We start from the raw sequence: 23,192 nt of genomic DNA on the forward strand, positions 1-23,192 counted from the left end.
CTTTAGATCTGCCCTAAATAATTCAAGTAAATAATTCACAAACTGAGGAATTTTAAGTTATAGAGTTATTTGTAACATACTTCACAACTGATTATGACAAAACAGGCAAGTGGTGGTGCTTTAAATTTACAAACCACTAGCCCATATTTCACATGGTTTATCCTAATAATTCACTCTGTGAAGTAGATATGACATGTATGGTCTCCGTTTATAGATAAAGAAACTGGCTTAAGGAAAAGAGTAGATATCATACCAAATCCTAGATTTTTTTCAACTCCAAATTCATCACTTTTTCGATTACTGCAAGTGATTCGACATTTAATTATTACTAATGTGCTATGTAATCAGCTGTTGTAGAGCCCTAATGTATGTAAAAATGGTAAACTATTTATTCATTCTCTTCCAGTATATTTAGCTTAGGGAAAATGCACAATTTCTACAGTAAAATTAGTTTTTTGCTCCCAGCAAATGTCCTGATAGATTAATTTTATATACAGTCATATGCATGAATACATGACTTGTTTTAAATTAAAAACAATTCCACAAACAACCTGGAAAGCTAAAAATTAGGAGCCTACAATGCTGAACTGAATATAAATGATGTCAAAGTGATCTTCCGATATCTATATATGAATTTTGACTATAATAAAGTAATTATTCAATAATGATTTTATTACTTACTTCTATTTTTATATTTCTAGACTTCTCTGATTGTTGGCACAATATTAACTATAGTTGTGAACACATATTTACCTAGAATATTTAGCGTGTACTGTGCATGTATGTTTGCAGGCACCCATGGCCAGTTTTCAAATAATCTTTATATGTAAGTAACATGCCATTTCACTATTTATTCATATCTTTCATACATTATGAGAAGTGTTTACTTTTTTTTTTTTTAAAGATTTTATTTATTTATATGACAGAGATAGAGACAGCCAGCGAGAGAGGGAACACAAGCAGGGGGAGGGGGAGAGGAAGACAGGCTCACAGCGGAGGAGCCTTGATGTGGGGCTCGATCCCATAACGCCGGGATCACGCCCTGAGCTGAAGGCAGACACTTAACCGCTGTGCCACCCAGGTGCCCCGAAAAGTGTTTACTTTAAAACATTAGATCTTATTGTTAGTCATGCTTTAGGTTCTTAGCTTCAATTAAATGTTACTTACATAAAAAGAAGTAAATTATTTATAGTTCTGTAAGAATGGAAACAAGTGCTTATGGCCAAGTTCTGTTGGTTATTTGATGAATCTGATCAAGCCAATCCTTTTTATAAGGTAGAAACTGGCTGGTTTTTTAAATTCCTCTGCTATAATACTTAGAGCTTCTGGATGACATTCAAGTGCCTACCTGCTTTTCTTTTTTTAAGATTTTTTTTTAATTTATTCATTTGACAGAGAAACAGACAGCCAGCAAGAGAGGGAACACAAGCAGAGGGGGTGGGGGAGGAAGAAGCAGGCTCCCAGCCAAACAGGGAGCATGGTGTGGGGCTTGATCCCAGAACCCTGGGATCACTCCCTGAGCTGAAGGCAGATGCTTAACGACTGAGCCACCCAGGCACCCCCCTACCTGCTTTTCTTATTCATCTCTCTGCATTTGCCTTCATTATTAAAATATTTTTTAGGACTTTTATTATTTTTTTAAGTAATCTCTACACCCAACATGGGGCTCAAACTTTCAAGATCAAGAGTCGCATGCTCTACTGACTAAGCCAACCAGGTACCTCTATCAAAATATGTTTAAAGAAAAACTATACAAATTACAATTTTAGTTCACAGTTGCCTTTAAGAACTAGGTCAGTAAGAACAGAGTTATTTTTTTAGTAATATTTTCTTTCTACCAGTTTTTATTTTATAAAAGTATGAATTATAACATTATTACTCTTTTTCTTTCATTGACGAATAAAAATGTTTTGTAAGCTGGGCACTTGGGTGGCTCAGTTGGTTAACCATCTGACTCTTGATTTCAGCTCAGGTCATGATCTCGGGGTTGTGAGATCGAGCCTGTGTCAGCCTCTATGCTGGGTGTGGAGCCTGCTTAAGATTCTCCCTCTTCCTCTCCCTCTGCCCCTGTCCTCCCTCCCTCTTTAAAAAAAAAAAAAAAGACATTTCACAAACCAAATTTCTGCATTTTTTTATCTTAAAATTTTGTTTTGGTGAGGATTTTTCCTTATAATTAAGATCAAATGAATGATTTTATAGCTAAAAGATGAAATACTGTAACCTGAAAATAGAATATTCAAAGGAACTCAGAAGTGAAGCAGCTTTGAAAGTGGTGATTATCTGAAATCAAATTATTGATCATTTATGTTTTATTTATTAGGCCTTTCCTTAACTATATGGTCTCTTAGGGATATCAAAAAGCTAATTCATCAACATCGTCATTTTTCATATAAAATACAAGTGAGTCTAAAATGCTAAATTTAAAATTAGAATGAATTTTTCTTTATATTTTATCATTAAAAGTAAGAGTATTTCCATAGGCTCTGAATAAAATTCTAAGTAACTTACAAATGCTTAAATAAATACATTTCATACCAGAAGAGTTTCATTTTTAAAACATTACAAAGGGGGGGAAAAGGTTAGTGATGATCCCACTATTTTTGTAAACCATTTTTGGTTACATTTATTTTTAAATAAAAATATTTGTATTTTAAATAGAAAAAAAAATAAGATCATGTGGTTTAAAAGCTGTAGATTTTAATCATGGACCTGTATATTTTATATCTTGCTTACTGTAAAACATTTTTTCTAGAAAATGTTTTAGATAATTTTAGCCGTTTGGCTGTACTATTTGTTCCATCTTTAATTATAACATAATGCCCCCTCTCCCATTTCCCCCTTCCCCAAAATGTTTTGCAGGTATGTTTCTCAAAGAACAACCAAAAGAGGTTAATCTGTAAAAAATATATCAATAACATTTTTAAGTGTCCATTTATTTCTTATTTCTTCCCATCAATTTGGCTGAAAACAGGTATTTACAAACACTGGTAGCCTACTTTCTTATGGTCTTTCACTTTACTTTTATGAAGTGCTTTAAAAGAGTTCAATCAACCTTAATGGAGCATTTTTAGTTAAGGAAATAGAATAGGGAGAAGTTAATTTGAGCTCCCAGATGAACAAGTGTCTTGAGAAAGAATAGGCATAAATGGTTTTAGAAAACAGAGAGAGTAGGAGTAAAATGCAGTGAGCAGAGCACTCAGAGGAGCCAGATACAATGGAAAGAGTAAAATACTGCAGAGCTTTTTAAGCTACATACAATTGGAACAATGGACTTGATCCAGCCATCTATGTTAAACTGTTAAAAGGTGAAAAGCAAGCTGGAATTCTATAAAGAGTGTTGAGGAACAGGAGAATGAAGAGCTTTAAATCTAAAGAGAATGAATGCAGTCATTCAATAGGATGGAAATGAAGTCAAAATTGGCATATTTCCCTGGTTAATTTACCTTGTGAAGGACTCTGTTCAGTTTTAGGTATTAAGCCACTATTAGCAACAAAACAGTCTTTAAATTGCCACCTTTGGAGTTATTAAGCAACAACATAATGTACATATGTGAATTTCATATGTACATACCACATATGCATATACATGCAGGTAAAAATACAACACACAGGTCTCAGATAATTGTTAACAATTTAATATTATAGTCTACAGCAGTCAGTACACTATGTACGTCAAACTTCCCATTCTTCAAAAACAAAAAAGCCTAATTTAGAGTTAGTGGCAAAGATGCAAGTGTACAATTATAAAAACTTAAAAAAGAAAACTAACCTAAAATAACACATGTAACTCATAGAATACAATACTGTGGAATGACTGAATGGGTGAATTTTTTTAAATTAGCTGGCAGTCAATCAGAAGAGATTTTTTCACATTTCGGGAAAACTTTTATTAAATGCACTGCTATACCTTCCTACTTTAGTACTAGAATAAATAAAATTTTGTTTTCAATGATTTATAGTGCCTCAGGGTGATAGTTGTGCATGATTTACAATTTTACAGAAATGTAGCTGGAAAAAGCGTATAGAATGTGACCTGTAATGTTTTCAATGAATGTATATCTATGGAACCACATCTAAAACATCTATAAATAGAAAATGAGTAAGACTAAAGTCCAAACATTTATTAATGTTAACAGGCTGGGCTATTAACTTTCAAAAAGGATGAAAATGTTAGCCATATAATCATCATCCTTTTTTCTGTTATTAAATGCTTTAAATATTTGTTTATTCTCTTTAGACTTAGTATTAACTGACAAATACTGACATTATTAAGGATTTAAACCACAGCTACAACAGACTTCAGCAACAGTAAAGATTTCCTAGTATCACAAAACTGTTTCAATATAATGCTAATTCCAGGTTTTTTTCAGTGCACTGTAGGAAAATAAGAAGAGAAATATGTACTTACAACATGAGTATTTCAGTTAACTTCAATATTTAGAAAAGAAATCATCAAAAACAGTTATTAAGGATAATAAAGGCCAAACTTAATTTTTAAAGAGCTTTATTTTCATGGAGGAAACAAAAAATGAAAAAAAAATCTTGTAACTCAAAAAGTAAAGTAGTTGTTTCTAATATTAGATCCTGCATATTTTTATTACTTTCAATTATATTCAAAAGATCAAAAAAGAATACAATTATGAGCCTAGATGAGGAAAATCAAGTGAAAACAAAGCAGAATATTGGTATCTAAAGTAACTTTATATATATTTGGTTATAAATAAGTTTACCTCCCTTACTGGATCTTAAACATTTAAGTTATTTTACCTTGAGATCAGTTATTAATAATATACTGTTTTGTTTCTCACTGAATTTTATAATTTTATTTATTATGTTTATAACAAGTCTTTCCATGGTTTTGGAGGGGAAAGAACAAAAATGACTTTTTAAAAAGTTCTAAAGTCTTCGAATTTAACTGATGGTATAAGATTATTAAAAAATATTTAAAATGTATGGGCTTATAAGTTTTTAAAAACTGACACTATTCCTTTGATATATATCACTTTTTCCCTGTATGTGTGATTAAGCTTACCACAGCTGACTGGCCGATATATCATTTTTTTAAAGATTTTTGTTTAAGAGAGAGAGAGAGAGCATGTGCGCACACAAGTGGGGGGTAGGTAGAGACAGAGGGAGAGGGAGAAGCAGACTCCCCGCTGAGCAGGGAGCCCGACATGGGACTCAATTCCAGGACCCCAAGATCATGACTGGAGGAGCCAAAGGCAGATGCCTAACTGACTGAACCACCCAGGCACCCCTAAATGGCCTACATGTTAAAGAGGGTAAGCACATTAATAATGTTCTGGCAAAGAATAGACAATACACAAGTAACAAAAAGAATGACATAAATCAAAGAGCTGTCCTCCCATATGGTAGATCGCTTCAATTTCATGACATTATACTCTTATTGTTCTTTTACACTTAAAAAGATGTATACCTCACCATCTGGGACACCAAAAACTCAATTATATACTGTTATCAAATCTTCAATATCAGTATAACAAAGAAAACCATATCAGAACCAACCTCAAGATCTATGAAATTATTTCCCCTAGAAATTACAAACTTAGATGACTTCAGGGACCTGCCACATAACCTAAATGAAGGAGACCAGATAAAAGAAAAATTAACAGCCAGAAATATAATCAGCTGCACTTTTACTGAAATAAAATGTGCTAGTTTCCATTTGCCCTTCCAGATCTACTCTACACCTTTTTCCTGCTTTGTGACTCTAGAGAATGATTCATGGACAACATCAACCAGGGTTCTTTGTGTCTCTATCTGGCAGTTGGGTTTAGCCAATGGAAGACACTGGCAGTCTATCAAAGAGAGGGAGAAGAATAAAATTTAGGCTTCAGTAGTAACTGCATTCCTTCACAAGGGCCCCAGCTCCTCTTAGGCTCTCCTAAAACTCTCTGGATTCTTTTTACACTTCAGGCCTAAGGCTGATGCAAATTTGTGATACTTCACCAATGCTGGTCTTTTATAATTCATTACTCATCTGGTTTGGAACTGACACCTGACACCTTTTTCTTCTACACCAAGATGTTACTGTGAGGTTGGAGTTGTGATTGCAGCATTAAATACAGACTTCAATTCTGGGAGCCATATTTTTAAATTAGTCTCACAGCCAAAAAAAAGAAAAGTGTTCACAAATACAAGAACTTTAATTATGGATAAAATCTTTCACAGTAGTTTTTGCATATTACTCCTGCAACGTCTATAGAATTCTGGTATTCCAATGTCACTTTATTTAATTTTCAATTCATTAAATTCCATTTATAACTATTTTTTCTCTTGACGGACATCTAGGCTCTTTCCATAGTTTGGCTATTGTGGACAAATGAATAGATAAAGAAGATACACACACACACACACACACACACACACACACACACTGGGATATCACTCAGCCATCAAAAAAATGAAATCTTGCCATTTGCAACGATGTGGGTGGAACTAGAGGGTATTATGCTAAGTGAAGTAAGTCAATCAGAGAAAGACAACTATCATATGATCTCACTCATGTGGAATTTAAGAAACATAACAGAGGATCATAGAGGAAGAGAGGAAAAAATAAAACAAGATGAAATCAGAGAGGGAGATAAACCATAAGAGACTCTTAATCGTAGGAAACAAACTGAGGGTTGCTAGAGGGGAGGTGGGTGGGGAAATGGGGTAACTGAGTGATGGATATGAAGGAGGGCACGTGATGTAATGAGCACTGGGTGTTATATAAGACTGATGAATCACTGAACTCTACCTCTGAAACTAATAATACATTATATGTTAATTGAATTTAAATAAAAAATTAATTAAAAATAAGTAAGTATAACTATTCATTCTCATTATCAGTATTAAAAAAAACTAACTGCACAATTAGTTCATATTCATAAAGTCTGAAATCATGTAAACACTGAAATCTAGTCTTTAACTCCAGATATTTAGAAGTGTCATACAGGCCAGCACTTGCTTTTCTGGAAATTAATTTCAGCCTAGCTTACCTAGGCTGACTACTTGCCAAACTTGCAAAGATAAAATTTCTCTAGGATTGCGTAAAGTAAACCATATGTCTGTGTAGCTACTAGTAAATGTCATTCCAGAGGAATTTTCAGAGCATTTAGATGTAATATCAGCCCAAAAGGCTATCCTTAAACCAATCTTCATCTGTGATCTGAGCCAAGAATTTTGTGGATGATTTGCACAAATCAGTTTTCCTAGTTGAAAAGACTCTCTTCAAAACCATGCTTGACTAAGCACCAAACCTATTGTGCAGCACGGCAATCTACAGTATTGTGCGTCCAGTTCATTAAGCTCCCAGCTCCACTCCACCCCCAACTCTACTGTGGATTTTTTCCCCTCAATTGTAGGTAATTTACTATTTTGGACCAAAGGCCAAAAGAATTCTTTTTCTTCATTATTAAATCTTATTAACTATAGCCCTACACCATGCTCCAGAATTTTTCTGTTTCCTTTACTGTCAGCCAGTATTTGAAGTTTACAGTTAGGTCCTTCTCTGTGATTGTTGATGATGATTTTTTTTTTATTATTCCTGTTTTTGTAGTTGTTAGTTATTTTGTTAGAAATTGGGAGACAGTGATTCATTCACCTATCTTAATCTAGAAGTTCTTACATGAAGATTTTCATGTCTTTCCTAAACATACAAAAGTAATTCATGTACGAGTTTAGTGTCTAAAATGCTGAGTAATGCTATATTAATCTAAAGGGAACCTAGTGTATTAAAGATTGGTTTTATCAAGGTTAGTAGAAATAAAATGAGCTTGATTAGTAAATTCAAGGAGTATATACAAAGAAACTTTGAGGAAAGTTAGACAGAATGGGAAACCCAACAGAAGTAAGGATTGTTTTGCATTTTTTCAACCCAAGGAGTAAGAAAGCTACAGATACTACCTACCAGGATTAAGGTTTTGGTAAAGTCTCATGACTACATTGGTTGTCCTAGCAATGGGAACCCCACCATATGAAAGTGATATTATAATGAAAAGAAAAACAGCCAAACTCATGCACATGAAGTACAGGAGAATTAAAGGCAAAGTAACTTATGATCTGGCTAGCTCTATCTTGGGAAAATGTCTGGGGATGTTAAATTTGAGAGTGTTTGTGCTCTATATAATCAGATAATGTAATCAAGTGTGATGTATCCATAGTAACTTATCTGTTGTACTTATGGCAATCACAACCTGGAAGGGTTTTTGAATTGAGAAAATGAAAGAGCTTATTATCTTCCCGTCAAGTGTAAGATGGTTAGGGATTTAGGGAGTTCTAGCTCTTTGTTGTTTACATAGCTTTCCCCATCCTTTACTATGGACCCAGGTTTGTTCTGCACAAAGAGAAAAGTGGGATTAGAACTAAGAGTCAACACAGAAGTTCCTTGCTCCCATCAAGAATCATACTGACCCTACAAATAAATAGAGATAACTGGATTGTACATCTCTGCTCTTCTCTGCAGAAGTAGAAAATGCCACAAATAATTTAACATTTGCATACAGTTTTTCCTGTAACTTTTACAAACATCTCCACCATTTCTTTAATTTACTGATGAAAAGAATTTCTAATCAGGTTCACATTTACAAATCTTTGTTACTAATCAGAGTAAACAATTTTCTCCTGCACTCAATAGATTATGTGGCATAAGAAGAAATCTATTCGGTCTTTATCCCTAGTTTCTGACACAAAGCTCCTAAAGCCCTTGGAATTTTCTGAGTGATGAGTATCTTTTTCATTCATAAGGAGCCCCTTTAAAGCACACCTGAGCTTATACTAATGAGGTGACAAAGGGTGGGGGCTCCTAGACAGCATCAGGATGGAACTGGTCACCAGAAAGACCAAGTGATTAGAGGGTTAGAACTTTCAGCCCCACTCATGACCTCTGAAAAGGGAAAGTGGGGTAGAAGTTGGAGATTAAAGATCTGTAACAACTCTTCCAGGAAGGTTTGATGAGCTTCCAGGGTGTTACACAGTCCGCATGGCAGGATGGCTGGCACACCCCAATTTCACAGAGACAGCAGCTCCTGCACTAGGGACCCTTTCGGACCTCCCTCTATGTACCTCTTCTTCATCTCTATCCTTTATCTTTTATAATAAACTGGTAAACATGAGTTCTGTGAGCCACCCTCGCAAATTAATCTAATCTGAGGAGAGGGTTGTGGGAACCTCTAATTTATAGCCAATCAATCAGAAGCACAGGTAACAACCTGAACTTGAGGCTGGTGTCTGAAATAGGGCTAGTCTTGTGAGACTGAACTCTCAATATGTGGGGTCTGATGCTATCTCCAGATAGATAGTGTCAGAAGTGAGTTAAATTTGTATACACTTAGTCAATCTACTAAGAATTGGAGAATTGCATGGAGGTGTGGGGTAAAAACACATTGGAACATGTAAAGAATACTGACGACTGTGGCAAAATACCAAAGGTAATCATCTATGAATACTAAAATTAATAGATGGCAGTATAACCAGGATATTAGAATGGCCTCTAAGAATTTTCACACAACATATTTTAACTACAAATAAAAAAAAAGTAACTTCACAGTAGAAAAACCTGGTAAACACCACTTTAAGTGATCAAAGTTAACATCACGAATAATAAGATATATCGATACCCTGATACGATGCACTGATAGTCAGTTCTGTGGTATTCTTGCCAAAAATACATAAACTGATCATGAGAAAATATCAGAAAGACCCAAACTAAGGGGCATTCTACATGTAACTAGCCAATAACTCTTCACAAGTGTCAAGGGCATTGAATAATGAAAACTGAGGAACTATAATAGATTGGAGAAAACTAAGGAGACATAACAACGAAGTGTAATATATGGGATTCTGGATTGGATCCTGGACCAGGAAAAGGACGTGAGTGGGAAAACTGGTGAAATATGTTAAGGTCTCTAAATTAGTTAACAGTTTTTATCAATGTAAATAGCTCACACAATCAATAGGAAAGCTGGAAAACCAGGCTCATAGAATGAGCTCCATGGAAAGCTGAGTGGTCACAATCACAGGCAATGTCATGACACAAGAATAATTTAATTAGGGCACCACTGCCTTGCTGCTACATGGGTGCTACTGGGCCCTGGATGTTCCTGCTGCCATCAGAATGAACTCGATTTCTGCTTCTTTGCTTCCCATGATTACACTGAAAGTCCCAGGAAGATGGCCAAACTTATACTGCCTGCCAAACCTTAGTTATAACAGTTTAAAATAAGCATAAATATTTTGCAACTTCCTAGGTGGGACCCCACTTTCCCAGTAAGGCTGCCACAGTGCCAAACAAAAGAAAAGGATTCAAATGTTGGGCAACAAAAGGCAACAAATATTCAGTACATGAAATGATTTAAACTATTTTAATGGAGTTGAACAGGAACATTGATGTTAAGAATTTTTAAAGTGCCTTCACTATAAAGCGGGTATAGTAAACTACGGGAGTTGTTCTTTTTGTCTGCCCAGATAATTTTCCTACCTTCTTTCTTCAGATTCCTTTGGGAAACTCCTCCTCAATTCTGTTAGTGTTGGGGCTGCCAATGATATGGGTAGGCACACAGGACCTGAAATTGAGAAAATAGACATTGGGAGAGTGATTTATTTCTGCCACTGCAATTGCTTAACTGGGAGGATGTGAGTGTAAAGCCACTAGGAGAGAATCTATTTGAAGAATAAATCAATGCAAACCAAGAGTGGAGAAAGTCCTGACAGTGGTCTTTGAGCCTCTCGATGCAGTCTTAAGATCTACCCTTGGACCTCCCAATTACATGAGCTAATAAATCTTTCGGGGAATTCAATTGCTGTCATTTGCAACCAAAAGTGTTCTGACATAGTATGATGCATAAGATATAGAAAATAATATCCTTTGTTTTGAGTTCTACAATTCAAGAGTAATGAAGAAATACAAGAAGGATATTTGGCCATCAATTCATAAAAAAGACAGTTTTAAAAGTAAAGACAATGTGGGGCGCCTGGGTGGCTTAGTCATTAGGCATCTGCCTTCAGCTGGGGTCATGATCCCAGGTCCTGGGGTCCAGCCCTGAATCATCAGGCTCCCTGCTCAGCAGGAAGCCTGCTTCTCCCTCTCCCACTCCCCCTGCTTATGTTCCTTCTTTGCTGTCTCTGTCAAATAAATGAATAAAATCTTAAAAAAGAAAAATAGTAAAGAAAATGCAACTTCTCTTAGGATCAAAGGAACTATGGCCTGGGAAAAGAAAAGCTGTGAAGTTAATTGCTTGAGGAAGTTAATTGCTTGAGAAAGTCAAAAGCAGGAGTAAAAGATGTAGATTAAAGCTATACCATAGGAAATTCATGTTTGATACAAGACTTTCTTAATAGGAAAGAAATTATTGAATGTTTCATAAGGTGATTTTTTTAAAGATTACAATCTGGCCTGCATGAGTTGGTATACAACTTAAATAATGTTGTAGTAAAAGTCAAAGGATACATTACAGTCAGATTTATCATTATCTATCTATTAAATCCTAACTTCTCTGGACCTCTGGTTTCTCACCTCTAACACAAGCATCTCTCTTCACCTCTAAAACTGTGATTGAACATTAAAAGTTCATTTAGTCTGACAATTACATTTTTTTTGCTACTACCAACATACGCGAGCTTAGCAAAGCATGAAGAGCAAGTAGAACAAACCTCAAATAATAAATTTGCGCATAATACAAGAGAATTTGGTGATACTCAAAATTATTTTTCCACCTGGCACAAAAATAGACACAAAGATCAATGGAACAGAACCCTCTTACACTGCTGGTAGGAATGCAAGCTTGTGCAGTCACTCTGGAACACAGTGTGAAGGCTCCTCAAAAATTTAAAAATAGAGCTACCCTATGACCCAGCAATTGCACCCCTGGTTATTTACCCCAAAGATACATATGTAGTGATCCGAAGGGGCACCTGCACCCCCATGTTTATAGCAGCAATGTCCACAATAACCAAACTGTGGAAAGAACCCAGATGTCCATCGACAAATGAACGGATAAAGAAGATGGGGTATATATATACAATGAAATACTACAGACCCATCAAAAACATGAAATTGCCATTTGCAATAACGTGGATGGAACTACAGAGTATTATGTTAAGCAAAATAAGTCAATCAGAGAAAGACAATTATCATTATGATCTCACTCATGTGGAATTTAAGAAACAAAACAGGATCACAAGGTAAGGGAGGGAAAAATAAAACAAGACAAAATCAGAGAGGGAGACAAACCTTAAGAGACTCTTAATCATAGGAAACAAGCAGGGTTGCTGGAAGGGAGATGGGTGGGATGGGGTATCTGGGTGATACACATTAGGGAGGGCATGTGTTGTAATGAGCACTGGGCATTAGACAAGACTGATGAATCACTGAACTCTACCTCTACCTCTGAAACTAATAATATGTTATGTTAATTAATTGAATTTTAATAAAAGAATAAAATAAAATATTCTTTGTCTAACTGCTTTATACATTTCATTTTTTCACTGTACTGTGTTTTTAAATCTATTGACTGGCTAGAAGTCTTTTTCACCTTCTGATGCACGTCTAGAAATCTATCCATAGCTTCAACCACTTAAAAAAACCTTTTATTGCAGTAAAATATACAGAACATAAAATTTACCATTTTATCTTCTTTTGTTGTTTTTTCAAATGTGGTGGAACACACATAAAATTTACCATCTGAACCATTTTTAATCATACAGACGAATGGCATTAGGTACATTCAAAGTGTTACATTACCATCACCCCCATCTATCTCTACGTCTCTTTTCACCTTGCAAAACTAATACTCTGTACCCATTAAATAATAACTCCCTATTGCCCCTTCTCTTAGCCCCTGGCAACCGCCATTTTATTTTCTGTCTCTATGAATTTGATTACTCTCATATAAATGGAACCATACAGTAGTTGTCTTTTTGTGACTAGTTTGTTTCACTTAGTATTATGTCTTCAAAGTTCATCCACGTCATAGCATGTATCAGAATTTCCTTCCAAGGCTGAATAATATTCCATGGTATGTACATACCTCATTTTGCTTATCCATTCATCCATCAATGGACAGTTGGTTTGCTGCTACCTTTTATAATTCATAATGCTGCTATTATGAATAATGCTGCTATGAGCATTGGTGTACAAATCTCTCTTCAAGTCCCTGCTTTCACTTTTTTGGGGTATATACCCAGAAGTAGAATTTCTGGATTATATGGTAATTTTATGTTTAATTTTTTGAGGAGCCACCATACCATTTTCCACAGCAGCTGCACCATTTTATACTCCCACAGGCAACGCACATGGGTTCAGCTGAAAACTACTTTTATGCATTAAAATGTTTTACCACTTTTAAATAATATGCATTTCAAAAACAAATGCTAAAACGATCATCTAACCATGTTAATACAGCTATTATTTTCTAAAATCCAGAAGTTTTCTCATTTGTATATTTTTACAGAACTGTAATACTTTATATATAATTTTTGTCTTTTTCTCTATTACACATCTAAGCATTTTCCATGACATTACAAAGCCCCAAATTATCATTTTAATGTCTGTATTATATTCAACCAAAGGAAAATACTAATATATTCTTAATTATTGAAACTTTGAACATTCAAATTGCTTCCAACTTTACATTATAAATATGCAATAAACACACATGTTCATAAATCCTTTTTTCTGTTGAATACTTTCCATAGGAAGGTATTAATGTTAAAAAGTTTACACGTTTTTATAGAGTTGTTGATAAATATCACTAAATTTATTTCCAAAGGGATCATAACAATTTGTATTACCCTAGCAATCTCACCACAGTGACCCATGACTGGAGGGAGTTATCCTTCCATGCATCTCTAATTCCCTAACAAACTATCAACTGGTAAACACACAATACATGTTTACTAAATAAATTCATGAATGAATAAATGAGAATGCCATTTAACTGAATCCTCACCATTACTGAATCTTATGTTGTTTGCTAATTTATGATAGTGCATTTTAGATTGGCTTAAACTATTTTAAAACAATAAAAAAAAATTGGCCTGCAAATCAGAAGGTCCATAAAAAATGAACCTTCTTGCCAGCATAAAGGTCTTTCTTGGTACATAAACATTTTCCTATACATTGGCAGGTGTAATAATTTTACTCAATTATAACCTTTCATTCTAAACATAAAATAGTTATTGTGGGGTCATTTTCCTAACTTGCCATCTTTTGTAGTATTGGATAGATATAACCTCTATTTAGCATTTATGTATAAGCAAACAAAATAGTATCAGCCATTCTCAACTCATCATAACCAAAATGTCATTGGCTCTAGGTTTTGTCTTATTTTGTTTTCTCTTGTGAATTTTCTAGCCATTAAACTGTGAGTTCTTTGACACTAAATAATGTTTCTTTTTCATCTTTGTACCTACCAAACTGACAAAACTTTGCATGGTAGGAATCAACAAATATTTTTGGTATACATTTATGCTATATACTTTGTTTGATCTAATTGAGAATAATTTTAAAGAATCATGATAAAAATCAATTATACATGTATTAAAAATAAATACTATAAGGTACTTTCTTGATGATAAAGTACTAGAATAAAATTATCAGATAAAAAGGAAGATTTAAACTATCCTCATATTCAATGTAGTATTCAGTTCTTCTTCATGGGTTGTAAGTTATAATGGGATTGTTACAAAACTGTCAAATTCTTCCCAAAGCAATCTTCAAGTTAATCAACATAGACAATCACTCTTTTCATTTCTATGGCAATAAGAAAATTTAAAGTAATATCTTTTGATTGGAGTAGTCTTGAAAATTGCTTCGTTGGAGGCCTTTATTTTAAAATGCAACAGCCTGAAATATTAAATGTAATTTGTCATGTAGCCTAGAGAAAGAATGAAGCATTTGGTACATTTTTCCTAATTGTTTCTGATTGCTGCCTGGGTAGCTCCAGCACTTCTCCATCTTCAAAATCACCTTCCAGGGCTTCAACATCTTTAACCATTACTTTTAATCAAGGGCGCTAAACATAAAATAATTTGACTATTATGTAGCAGAAATCTTAACAATACTGGCTTTCACATTTTTATTTAATTGACCTTAAAGAGAGAGCCCTCAGAAACTAAATTGTTAATGAATTCTGAATAAGGTGACAAATTACCTAATGTTAATACTGTCAGAAATCACTGTCCCAGGAAAAGTGGTCAATACTAAAGTCAGCGGAATTCAGTTTTCCAATGATAATCATGTTTCGTGAAGGCCTGCTTAACAATAAATAAAGCTCATTTGTATGTTTAAAGTGTGTTTAGAAAACTTACGCACCTTAAAAATTTGCATACATTTCCTTCACACTAAGAGCACTGTTTTCTTAAATTTCCACATTATAATCTGAAGTTCCCATGTCCATTTATCCAAGAAGGAAGAAATCACTTATCGAGTTAATGCTTTGATAAAGAGTGAGGAAAATATTGGTCTAGTAAATAGGGATTATGAAAAGAGTACCAAGTATTTTAGAGTGTTCTCAGGTAGGACTGCTTTTGTTTCTGAACAGAATGCGTCCTTTTCTTTGGGAGGAGGCAGTAACGGATGGGATATTAATGCTATAATTAAAAGGAGGGGAAATTAGCTTAGGGCCCTCCTCGTTCACTTTCTCATAAGGCAAACATTATTCACACCATGTGCACCAGAAGAAAAAGGAATAAAAATTCTTCCTGGAGGAATCCACAGCACATTCAGGTTAGTGCATTTTTAAGATGTGCTATATTTTTAAAGAAAATTTGGGGGGAAAAGGGATAAAGATTTAAAAAGGGAGTCTTTTTATAGAGTATAACTTTAAGGTTTTCACAGTCCAGTGTTCTAGCCCAGAGTATATTTGAGCATACCAATGACAGAGGAACAAGTTGCACAGGCACACTGACTGAATTGTGGAATTCAAAATGTCTGCCTCTTCACTAACTGGGCAATTCAGAATAAAAATATTTTCATTTGATTTCTTCAGCAGAGAACATGAATATTGGTTGGTTTTTATTACATGTGTTGGACAGGCCCTAACTGCCTTTAAAAAAAGCTTGTCTCTAAAATTTTATTCGTTATTATTACCAGAGAAAAAGTTAGAAGGGAGAAGATTCACAGAGAAAAAAGCCCATAGGCTAGTTTTACATAAAACCACAAAAATGATCAATTGTTTCTTTTTTTTTTTTAAGTTTTTGTTTAAACTCCACTTAACATACAGTGTAATATTCATTTCAGGTTTAGAAGTTAGTGATTCAGCACTTACATACCCAGTGCTCATCACAAGCGCCCTCTTTAATCCCTATCATCTATTTAACCCATTCCCCCACTCACCTCCCGTTTGTTTCTTACCATACTGTGGCTTCCACAAGTTAATACATCTCTTTCTTGCGTGCTGCTCTTTGTTGTTATACATGTTTTCTAACTCCAAAGTCTTTTAGGAGGAAAATTGCTACGTAAAAACATGAATCCAATATTTGGCTTGAAATTCATAATACAATTTTAATTCAGTAGGATTAATAATTCTTTTTTTTTTTTTTTTAAAGATTTTATTTATTTGACAGAGATAGAGACAGCCAGCGAGAGAGGGAACACAAGCAGGGGGAGTGGGAGAGGAAGAAGCAGGCTCACAGCGGAGGAGCCTGATGTGGGGCTCGATCCCATAGCGCTGGGATCACGCCCTGAGCCGAAGGCAGACGCTTAACCGCGGTGCCACCCAGGCGCCCCCAGTAGGATTAATAATTCTAATTCTAATAATTCTAATACTCATTTCTATTCATTGGTTTTCATTTAAACTATAAGCCTAAAAAGCAGCTCTGGTAAAAAAAAAATTTGCATAATTAATGGAATAAATTTTATTAAAAATTGTGCTTTATTTTTTTTAGGGGGGAGGGGCAGCAGGAGAGAGAGAGAATCTTAAGCAGGCCCCATGCCCAGCAGGAAGAGCAACATGGGGCTCCATCTCACGACCCCGAGATCATGGCCTGAACCAAAATCAAGAGCTGGATGCTCAACTGACTGAGCCACCCAGGCACCCCCCAAAATTGTTGTACTTTAAAATTACATTGCTAGGGGCCCCTGGCTGGCTCAGTCGGTGGAGTGTGGGACTCTTGATTTCAGGGTTGTGAGTTCAAGCACCACGTTGGGTGTAGAAATTACTTAAAAATAAAATCTTAACCAAAAAAAAAAATTATATTGCTAAAGATAAGCCACATATGAAAATTTCTTCCATTTAACATTTAGTTATTGCTCATTTCAATAAAATAGGATTCCCATATATTTTATGTTATATATAACATATACTTTCTATATGTACAAATAGTTTACATACATGCGTCTGTATAAATAACACTAATACATGTAAAATTTACATATATACTAAAAATTAAAATTTTATATGCAACATTACAGAGAAATTCTAGTAATCTTCAGAACATATATATAAATTCAGTAAAGGCTCTCACTTAGTATAAAATGAACTCACTTTAGGGGCGCCTGGGTGGCACAGCGGTTAAGCGTCTGCCTTCGGCTCAGGGCGTGATCCCGGCATTATGGGATCGAGCCCCACATCAGGCTCTTCTGCTATGAGCCTGTTTCTTCCTCTCCCACTCCCCCTGCTTGTGTTCCCTCTCTCGCTGTCTGTCTCTCTCTCTGTCGAATAAATAAATAAAATCTTAAAAAAAAAAAAATGAACTCACTTTAAGGATTCCTACAGATATATCACTGGAGTGGTCCAGATTCTAAGCAGTCTCTGATGTACTGATATGCCAAATAACTTACTGTAATTTTCAACTGTAATATAATATTTAAAAATAACAGCATTTCTCTCCCTGTGAAAGCATCAATACTGTAATCATTTACTCATAGAAACTAGCAACTATATATTCCAATCATTCTCTGGATAAAAATATATTATAAAAACAAAAATCCACTATGCCACTTTTCTGGTTACACAGTGGCATGGTGAGGTTTTTGGGGGCAGGGTAAAGAGATATTTTTGATTGTCAGTTTAATTTTGTGTGCAACTTTATTTTTAAAGATTATAAAAGTGATACAAACTGTTAAAAATACATTAACAGCTCCAAAGAGTAACATATAAAAGTAAAAGTTCCCCTTCCCAACAAACCCCAATTAACCTCTACAGGTTAACTTCTATCATACTTCCTTATGTATCCTTCAAAAATAAGCATATACAAAGCATGCTCATGCATACATACATCTAGGTTTTAACATATCATCATACTGTAAGTTTTAAATCATACGAATTGCAAATTTTAAATTTTCTACTTAAGTTAGACATGTTTGCATAGCAATACATGTAGATACACCTTACTTAACCTGTTCTCTATTGAAGAATGTTTGTGTTTTGCTATGTTGTAAGTACATCTTTGTACAAATATCGCTGCATATTTAGGTGAGAAATCTACAAAGGTGGGATATCTGTAAAGTGTATTTCTAGAGATGAAATTTCTCTATCAATGGGAACTGCAGAGCCAAGCTAAGTTTCAAAGTGTACCTCCAATCAACTATCCCACCTACATTGGTTATTGTTGATATTGCTGTTATTTATATTTTACGTATAAATTTTGTTGTTGATATAGTTTATGTACAAGGTTTTTGTGTTTTGTGTTTTGCTCAACGTGGTTTAATTTCCCTTATTTATCTCTGAATAACTTCCAGTTTTCATATTTTTAAATATATTAACCTAAAGAGGGCATCACAATGTAAGCTGTAGGAAGTCATTCTAACCAGTGTGAACTTTTCCATTCAACAGCAATGGTATCTTGAGTCTGCAAAGATTGTGAGAGGGTATATAAATTTTCCTCTACCTTCAGACAAATTACACTAAACTCTCTCTCCATCCTCCCCCCGCCACCAAAACATTCAATTACACGTTCAAACAAAAATTTTATCAGGCAACTTGTTCATTGCACTTCCTTATATATTAATTCTAAAGGAAAGTGAAGATGACGTTCACGTGATCCTAAATGGTTGGTACTATAATATAATAGAAGTTAGCAGGTAAATGCCAGGAAAAGGACATCTAAAAACTTCAGCTCTAGCTTCAGAAATTAGTATTACTAAGACATCTCCTTGGTAACAGTGTCAATAGGAGAGGTTAATTTACATTCCAATCTTAGTGTAGGACACTGGGAATAGAGACTATGAAATCTCATCTGCACAGTCAGCTCTTATTTACATGTGCCAAAATTAGGGGAAATTGTTGTAATTCAGACCTACGTGTACCTTCATTTTTGTAAAGAGTCAAATTGTGAATATGCATGTAGATATTTAGAGTTTGATCTTTCAGTGAAAGTTATATTCACAAACTCTTAAAAATGTAACATAATTTAAAAAATGAAACTCTAGCCTTTTAAATATTCCAATTTAGTGATATTCCTATTAATAATTCTACTGTGCTCTTTTTAAACAAATACCTAAAATAGGTTTCCAGTGGTGACAACTTTCTAAAATAATATCAATTAAAACATTCCTAAATTAAAAAATTCAATCTGTGAAGTTATTGATGTGAAATAATGAAATTTAATATCTACACAAGAAAATTAAAAATTCTTAAAATTAAAAAATTCTATCCTTTTCACCCTACACTCATCAGAAATTAATATAAACTTTTCAGAATTGTAATTTAAAATATATCGAATTTTACAACAAAGGTTAAAACTAATTAATGGCAAACTATGAATACATCATACATTGTTTATTTTATAGTTCTACTTATGAATATTTACCCAGGATGAAATTTTATTCTATATTAAAGGAAGTTTCAATGTGAAACTTTGTAATTACAATTGGTCATTCCTTGTCTTTATTTTACTGAAGTATAGTTGATACACAATGTTACATTAGTTTCAGGTGTACAACACAGAGACCAGGACAAGTTTATAAATTATACTATGCACTGTAAGTGCAGCTACCACCTGTCACCGTATTACTTTAATACCATTGACTATATTCCCTATGCTATACCTTTTATCCCTGTGACTTATTCATTCCCTAACTGGAAGCCTGAATCTCTCACTACCTTTCACCATTTTGCCCATCCTACCATCCCCCTCCACTCTGGCAAACATCAGTTTGTTCTGTCGGTCTGTTTCTGCTTTTTGTTTTTTTAGATTTCGCATATAAGTGAAATCATGTGGTATTTACCTTTCTCTGACTTATTTCACTTACCATAATACACTACTCCCTGTCTTTAATATCCTCATAACTGTCACCCAACCCATATGCCTGTGAACATACTAAAATTGCTACCCACTACATGCCCATTCACATGGTCTTTATACACATTTATATGCATATGTTTTGTAACATAAACAAGTTAGATGAATTTCAACAAGCCATGTAAAAAATTGATCTTCTCATTTCATAGTCCCTTTTTTCTCTCCCAATGGTTTTCTTCATGTTCACTAATATAAAAAATTTGGCATTCTCTTTGAATCTCATTATTTCAAATAACTTTTTAAAAAAATGTAGAATACTTCCAAATCTCTCTGTCTTGACCTGTCTCCCAAGGTCCAATCCTATACCTGCAACTGGACCTATCCCTCAAGCCCTTAAAACACATAATGTCTCAAAGTGGATTATCTTTCTTTCCAAACCTATTCTTCCTCCTATGCTTACTTTAAGAGTACTTCAAACTGTGGTCACACAGCTTGAAGCTTAGGCTTATCTTTTTCTTTGGTCTCCTTACCCCCCGCACACCCTGCCACCCATTCCCCACCCTGACCCAAATCTTTACCAAATTTTAGCTTTTCTATTGCCTTGCCCTAGAAGCTCAGCTTCCAAATTCCCTGAAGCCACTTCTCCACTTTAAATCATCTTACCCTGTGCTGCAGCTTTGTATTATTTTCAGAGCCCTCTGGTCAGTGGTCTGTGGGCAATGGGGCAGAGTAAGGGTTTTGTAATCTTGGATTCCTTTGTTTTTTCCTTTTTGGCAAGAGGAGTAACTTGAAAATGGGCATTACCATTACACAAAAACACATACCGTGATGATGGCTGGGTAAACATTTTCTCTGGCTAAAGAAGCAGCTACAGATTTTTGGTAATGTTTCATTTTATGTTAATCAGCAGGGTTAACAGAAAAAATATGGATCTTGAAGACAGATATAAGCTCAACTCCAAATCTTGTTTATTTTACTTTTCTGAAGCTCAGATTCCTTATATTTGAAATGAGAATAACAATAAGCTACCTCCATAAGGTTAAGATTAAATAGGGCTCATAGGTACCTGACATATGCTCTAAATATTTGCTAAATGAATGGTCTCCATTCTGGAAAACCTCTTCTCCCACATCTTCATCCAGCTAACTTGTACTTATTTTTTTATACTTCCGTTGCAGACATCCTGAATTTCCCTAGAATGATTCCTATGTCCCACTTCTGCGCTTCTATGGCTCCAGTGACTGTTTATCACACACTCTGTAATTACTGATGTCCTTGTTAGTCTCTCATTATATTTTGGTAAATTCCTTGAGGATAGGGATCATGTGTCATTTGACTTTGTATCTGCAGGAATAGGTGTGGTTCCTGGCAAACAGCATCCACTATTTCAATAAATGTTGAATGAATACTTTTTATGTACAAGTAACCAAAGGCCTTGCAACATAAGCTTTACTAACTTTATTCAAAGTGCAAAGTAACAAACATACCGGAAAAAAAGAAAAATTTAACAACCAAGTATCTACAGCAGGTATTACAACAACAAAAAATATTAATTCTGATTGAATTATATGTCATTTAGGATGATGAAAATATAGCCTCTCTACCTGAAGAAAATAGCTCATTCTCACTAAGCACTTAAGCTGTGCCTATCTAGTTATTTAATCCAATACACCCAACTCCCTGTGTGATAAATTTTGTCTCAGTTATTAAGCCTGTTTTACAAGATTTGGAAACTGAGCACCAGGAAGATTAGGTAACCCCTATGTCACACAAGTAGGGAGCTGTGATGTCAGGATTCCAACAACCTAGGACTTCCTGAGCCTCTACTCTTCCAGAGCCTCTACTCTTAACCACACTACACTATTTCCTAGTAATTTGCAGATGCCTCAAAGATGCTTAATGTGGTACCCTGACCCATGACGACTAAGGTTATTTCCCTCAAAGTATGGGAAACATCAAGAGTCCATTTCCCTGCCAGACCGAACTATAAAAGGTTTTACCCACTAATTGTGTCTTTGAAGACAAGTATATGCACATCATTGAAATTGCACAGGGTTTTCTTCCAAATACTTAACAATAAACTACACTTTCCCTCTGCATAGAGAAGTGTCTACCTATATATGTGTATAAGCTTTGGCTTTCTTTTAATATTAACACACAAGAAGTTTTCCTATTATGGCCTGCTTAAGAAGTAAGCCATCATTTCCAGTAAAGCCAGAAAACAAAGAAAAAGGCCGCATTTATAGTCTTGAGGTAAGATCCAAACAAGACAGTCCTAAGCACTCAGAAGTCCCAAGTATGCAGAATTGCTCGAGTGTCAATCACTTAGGGAAACACAAGTAGCCCAATACTAACAAATTGGCTTCAGAGTTCCCTCAAAGAGCCTCTAAATCATTTGAGACCAATTTAATGCTCTAAGGGGCCACCTTGTGCACTTCCAACTAGCAATCTGGAAGATGTCCAGAACATGAGGAAGAAATCAAACTTCAGGGAAAATGGAGGCTGAGGGCGTATAACTTTAAACTAGCAAAACTGGGACTCGGTGGCCACCCTGTAAAGATGCCCGGATCTTAATTGCCTCTAAGTATTAACAGTCCGCCACAGCTTTTTTTTTTTTTTTCCAATTAGGATACGTGGACTTCGCCTTATTTTACTAATAAACAGATAACCTAATTCTTAGTGGCATGATTCAATGCTGGACATTTTGGTTCTTTGCATTTAAAAATGCAGCCACAAATCTCAGGGAGAAAAAATATGCAATAAAGGGCAATGGCTGGCACGTATACTCAGTTCCAAATCTTCCAAGCCGAAGAGGACGTACGAAGTTTACTTAAAAGCATTTATTACCGTCGGTGTGCTGGGTGGTGATGGCCAAAGTACGGATGTGGTTAATGGAACTTGCGAGACCGCGAGCGGCTGGAGTCACACTACACTCCAGGGTCCGCAGCCAGAGCACCCATAAGCCAAAGCTCGCGAAATGGCGGCCGCACGTCAATCTGCCAGAA

At 35.0% G+C, this 23,192-nt stretch overlaps 1 long non-coding RNA gene across 1 annotated transcript in view; it reads right to left on the reverse strand.

Moving 5' to 3' along the window:
* LOC117796133 overlaps nucleotides 1-23,171 on the reverse strand; it is a 92,727-nt gene extending 69,556 nt beyond the window's left edge. The window contains exons 1-2 of the long non-coding RNA XR_004620519.1: nucleotides 23,035-23,171; nucleotides 10,484-10,568 (exon numbers count right to left, since the gene is read on the reverse strand). This is a non-coding gene — a long non-coding RNA (uncharacterized LOC117796133). The remainder of the gene's footprint in view (nucleotides 1-10,483; nucleotides 10,569-23,034) is intronic.
* Between the last annotated feature and the right edge of the window lie 21 nt (nucleotides 23,172-23,192).

This window comes from Ailuropoda melanoleuca, chromosome 14 (genome assembly GCF_002007445.2).
Source record: "Ailuropoda melanoleuca isolate Jingjing chromosome 14, ASM200744v2, whole genome shotgun sequence".
Lineage (NCBI taxonomy): Eukaryota > Metazoa > Chordata > Mammalia > Carnivora > Ursidae > Ailuropoda > Ailuropoda melanoleuca.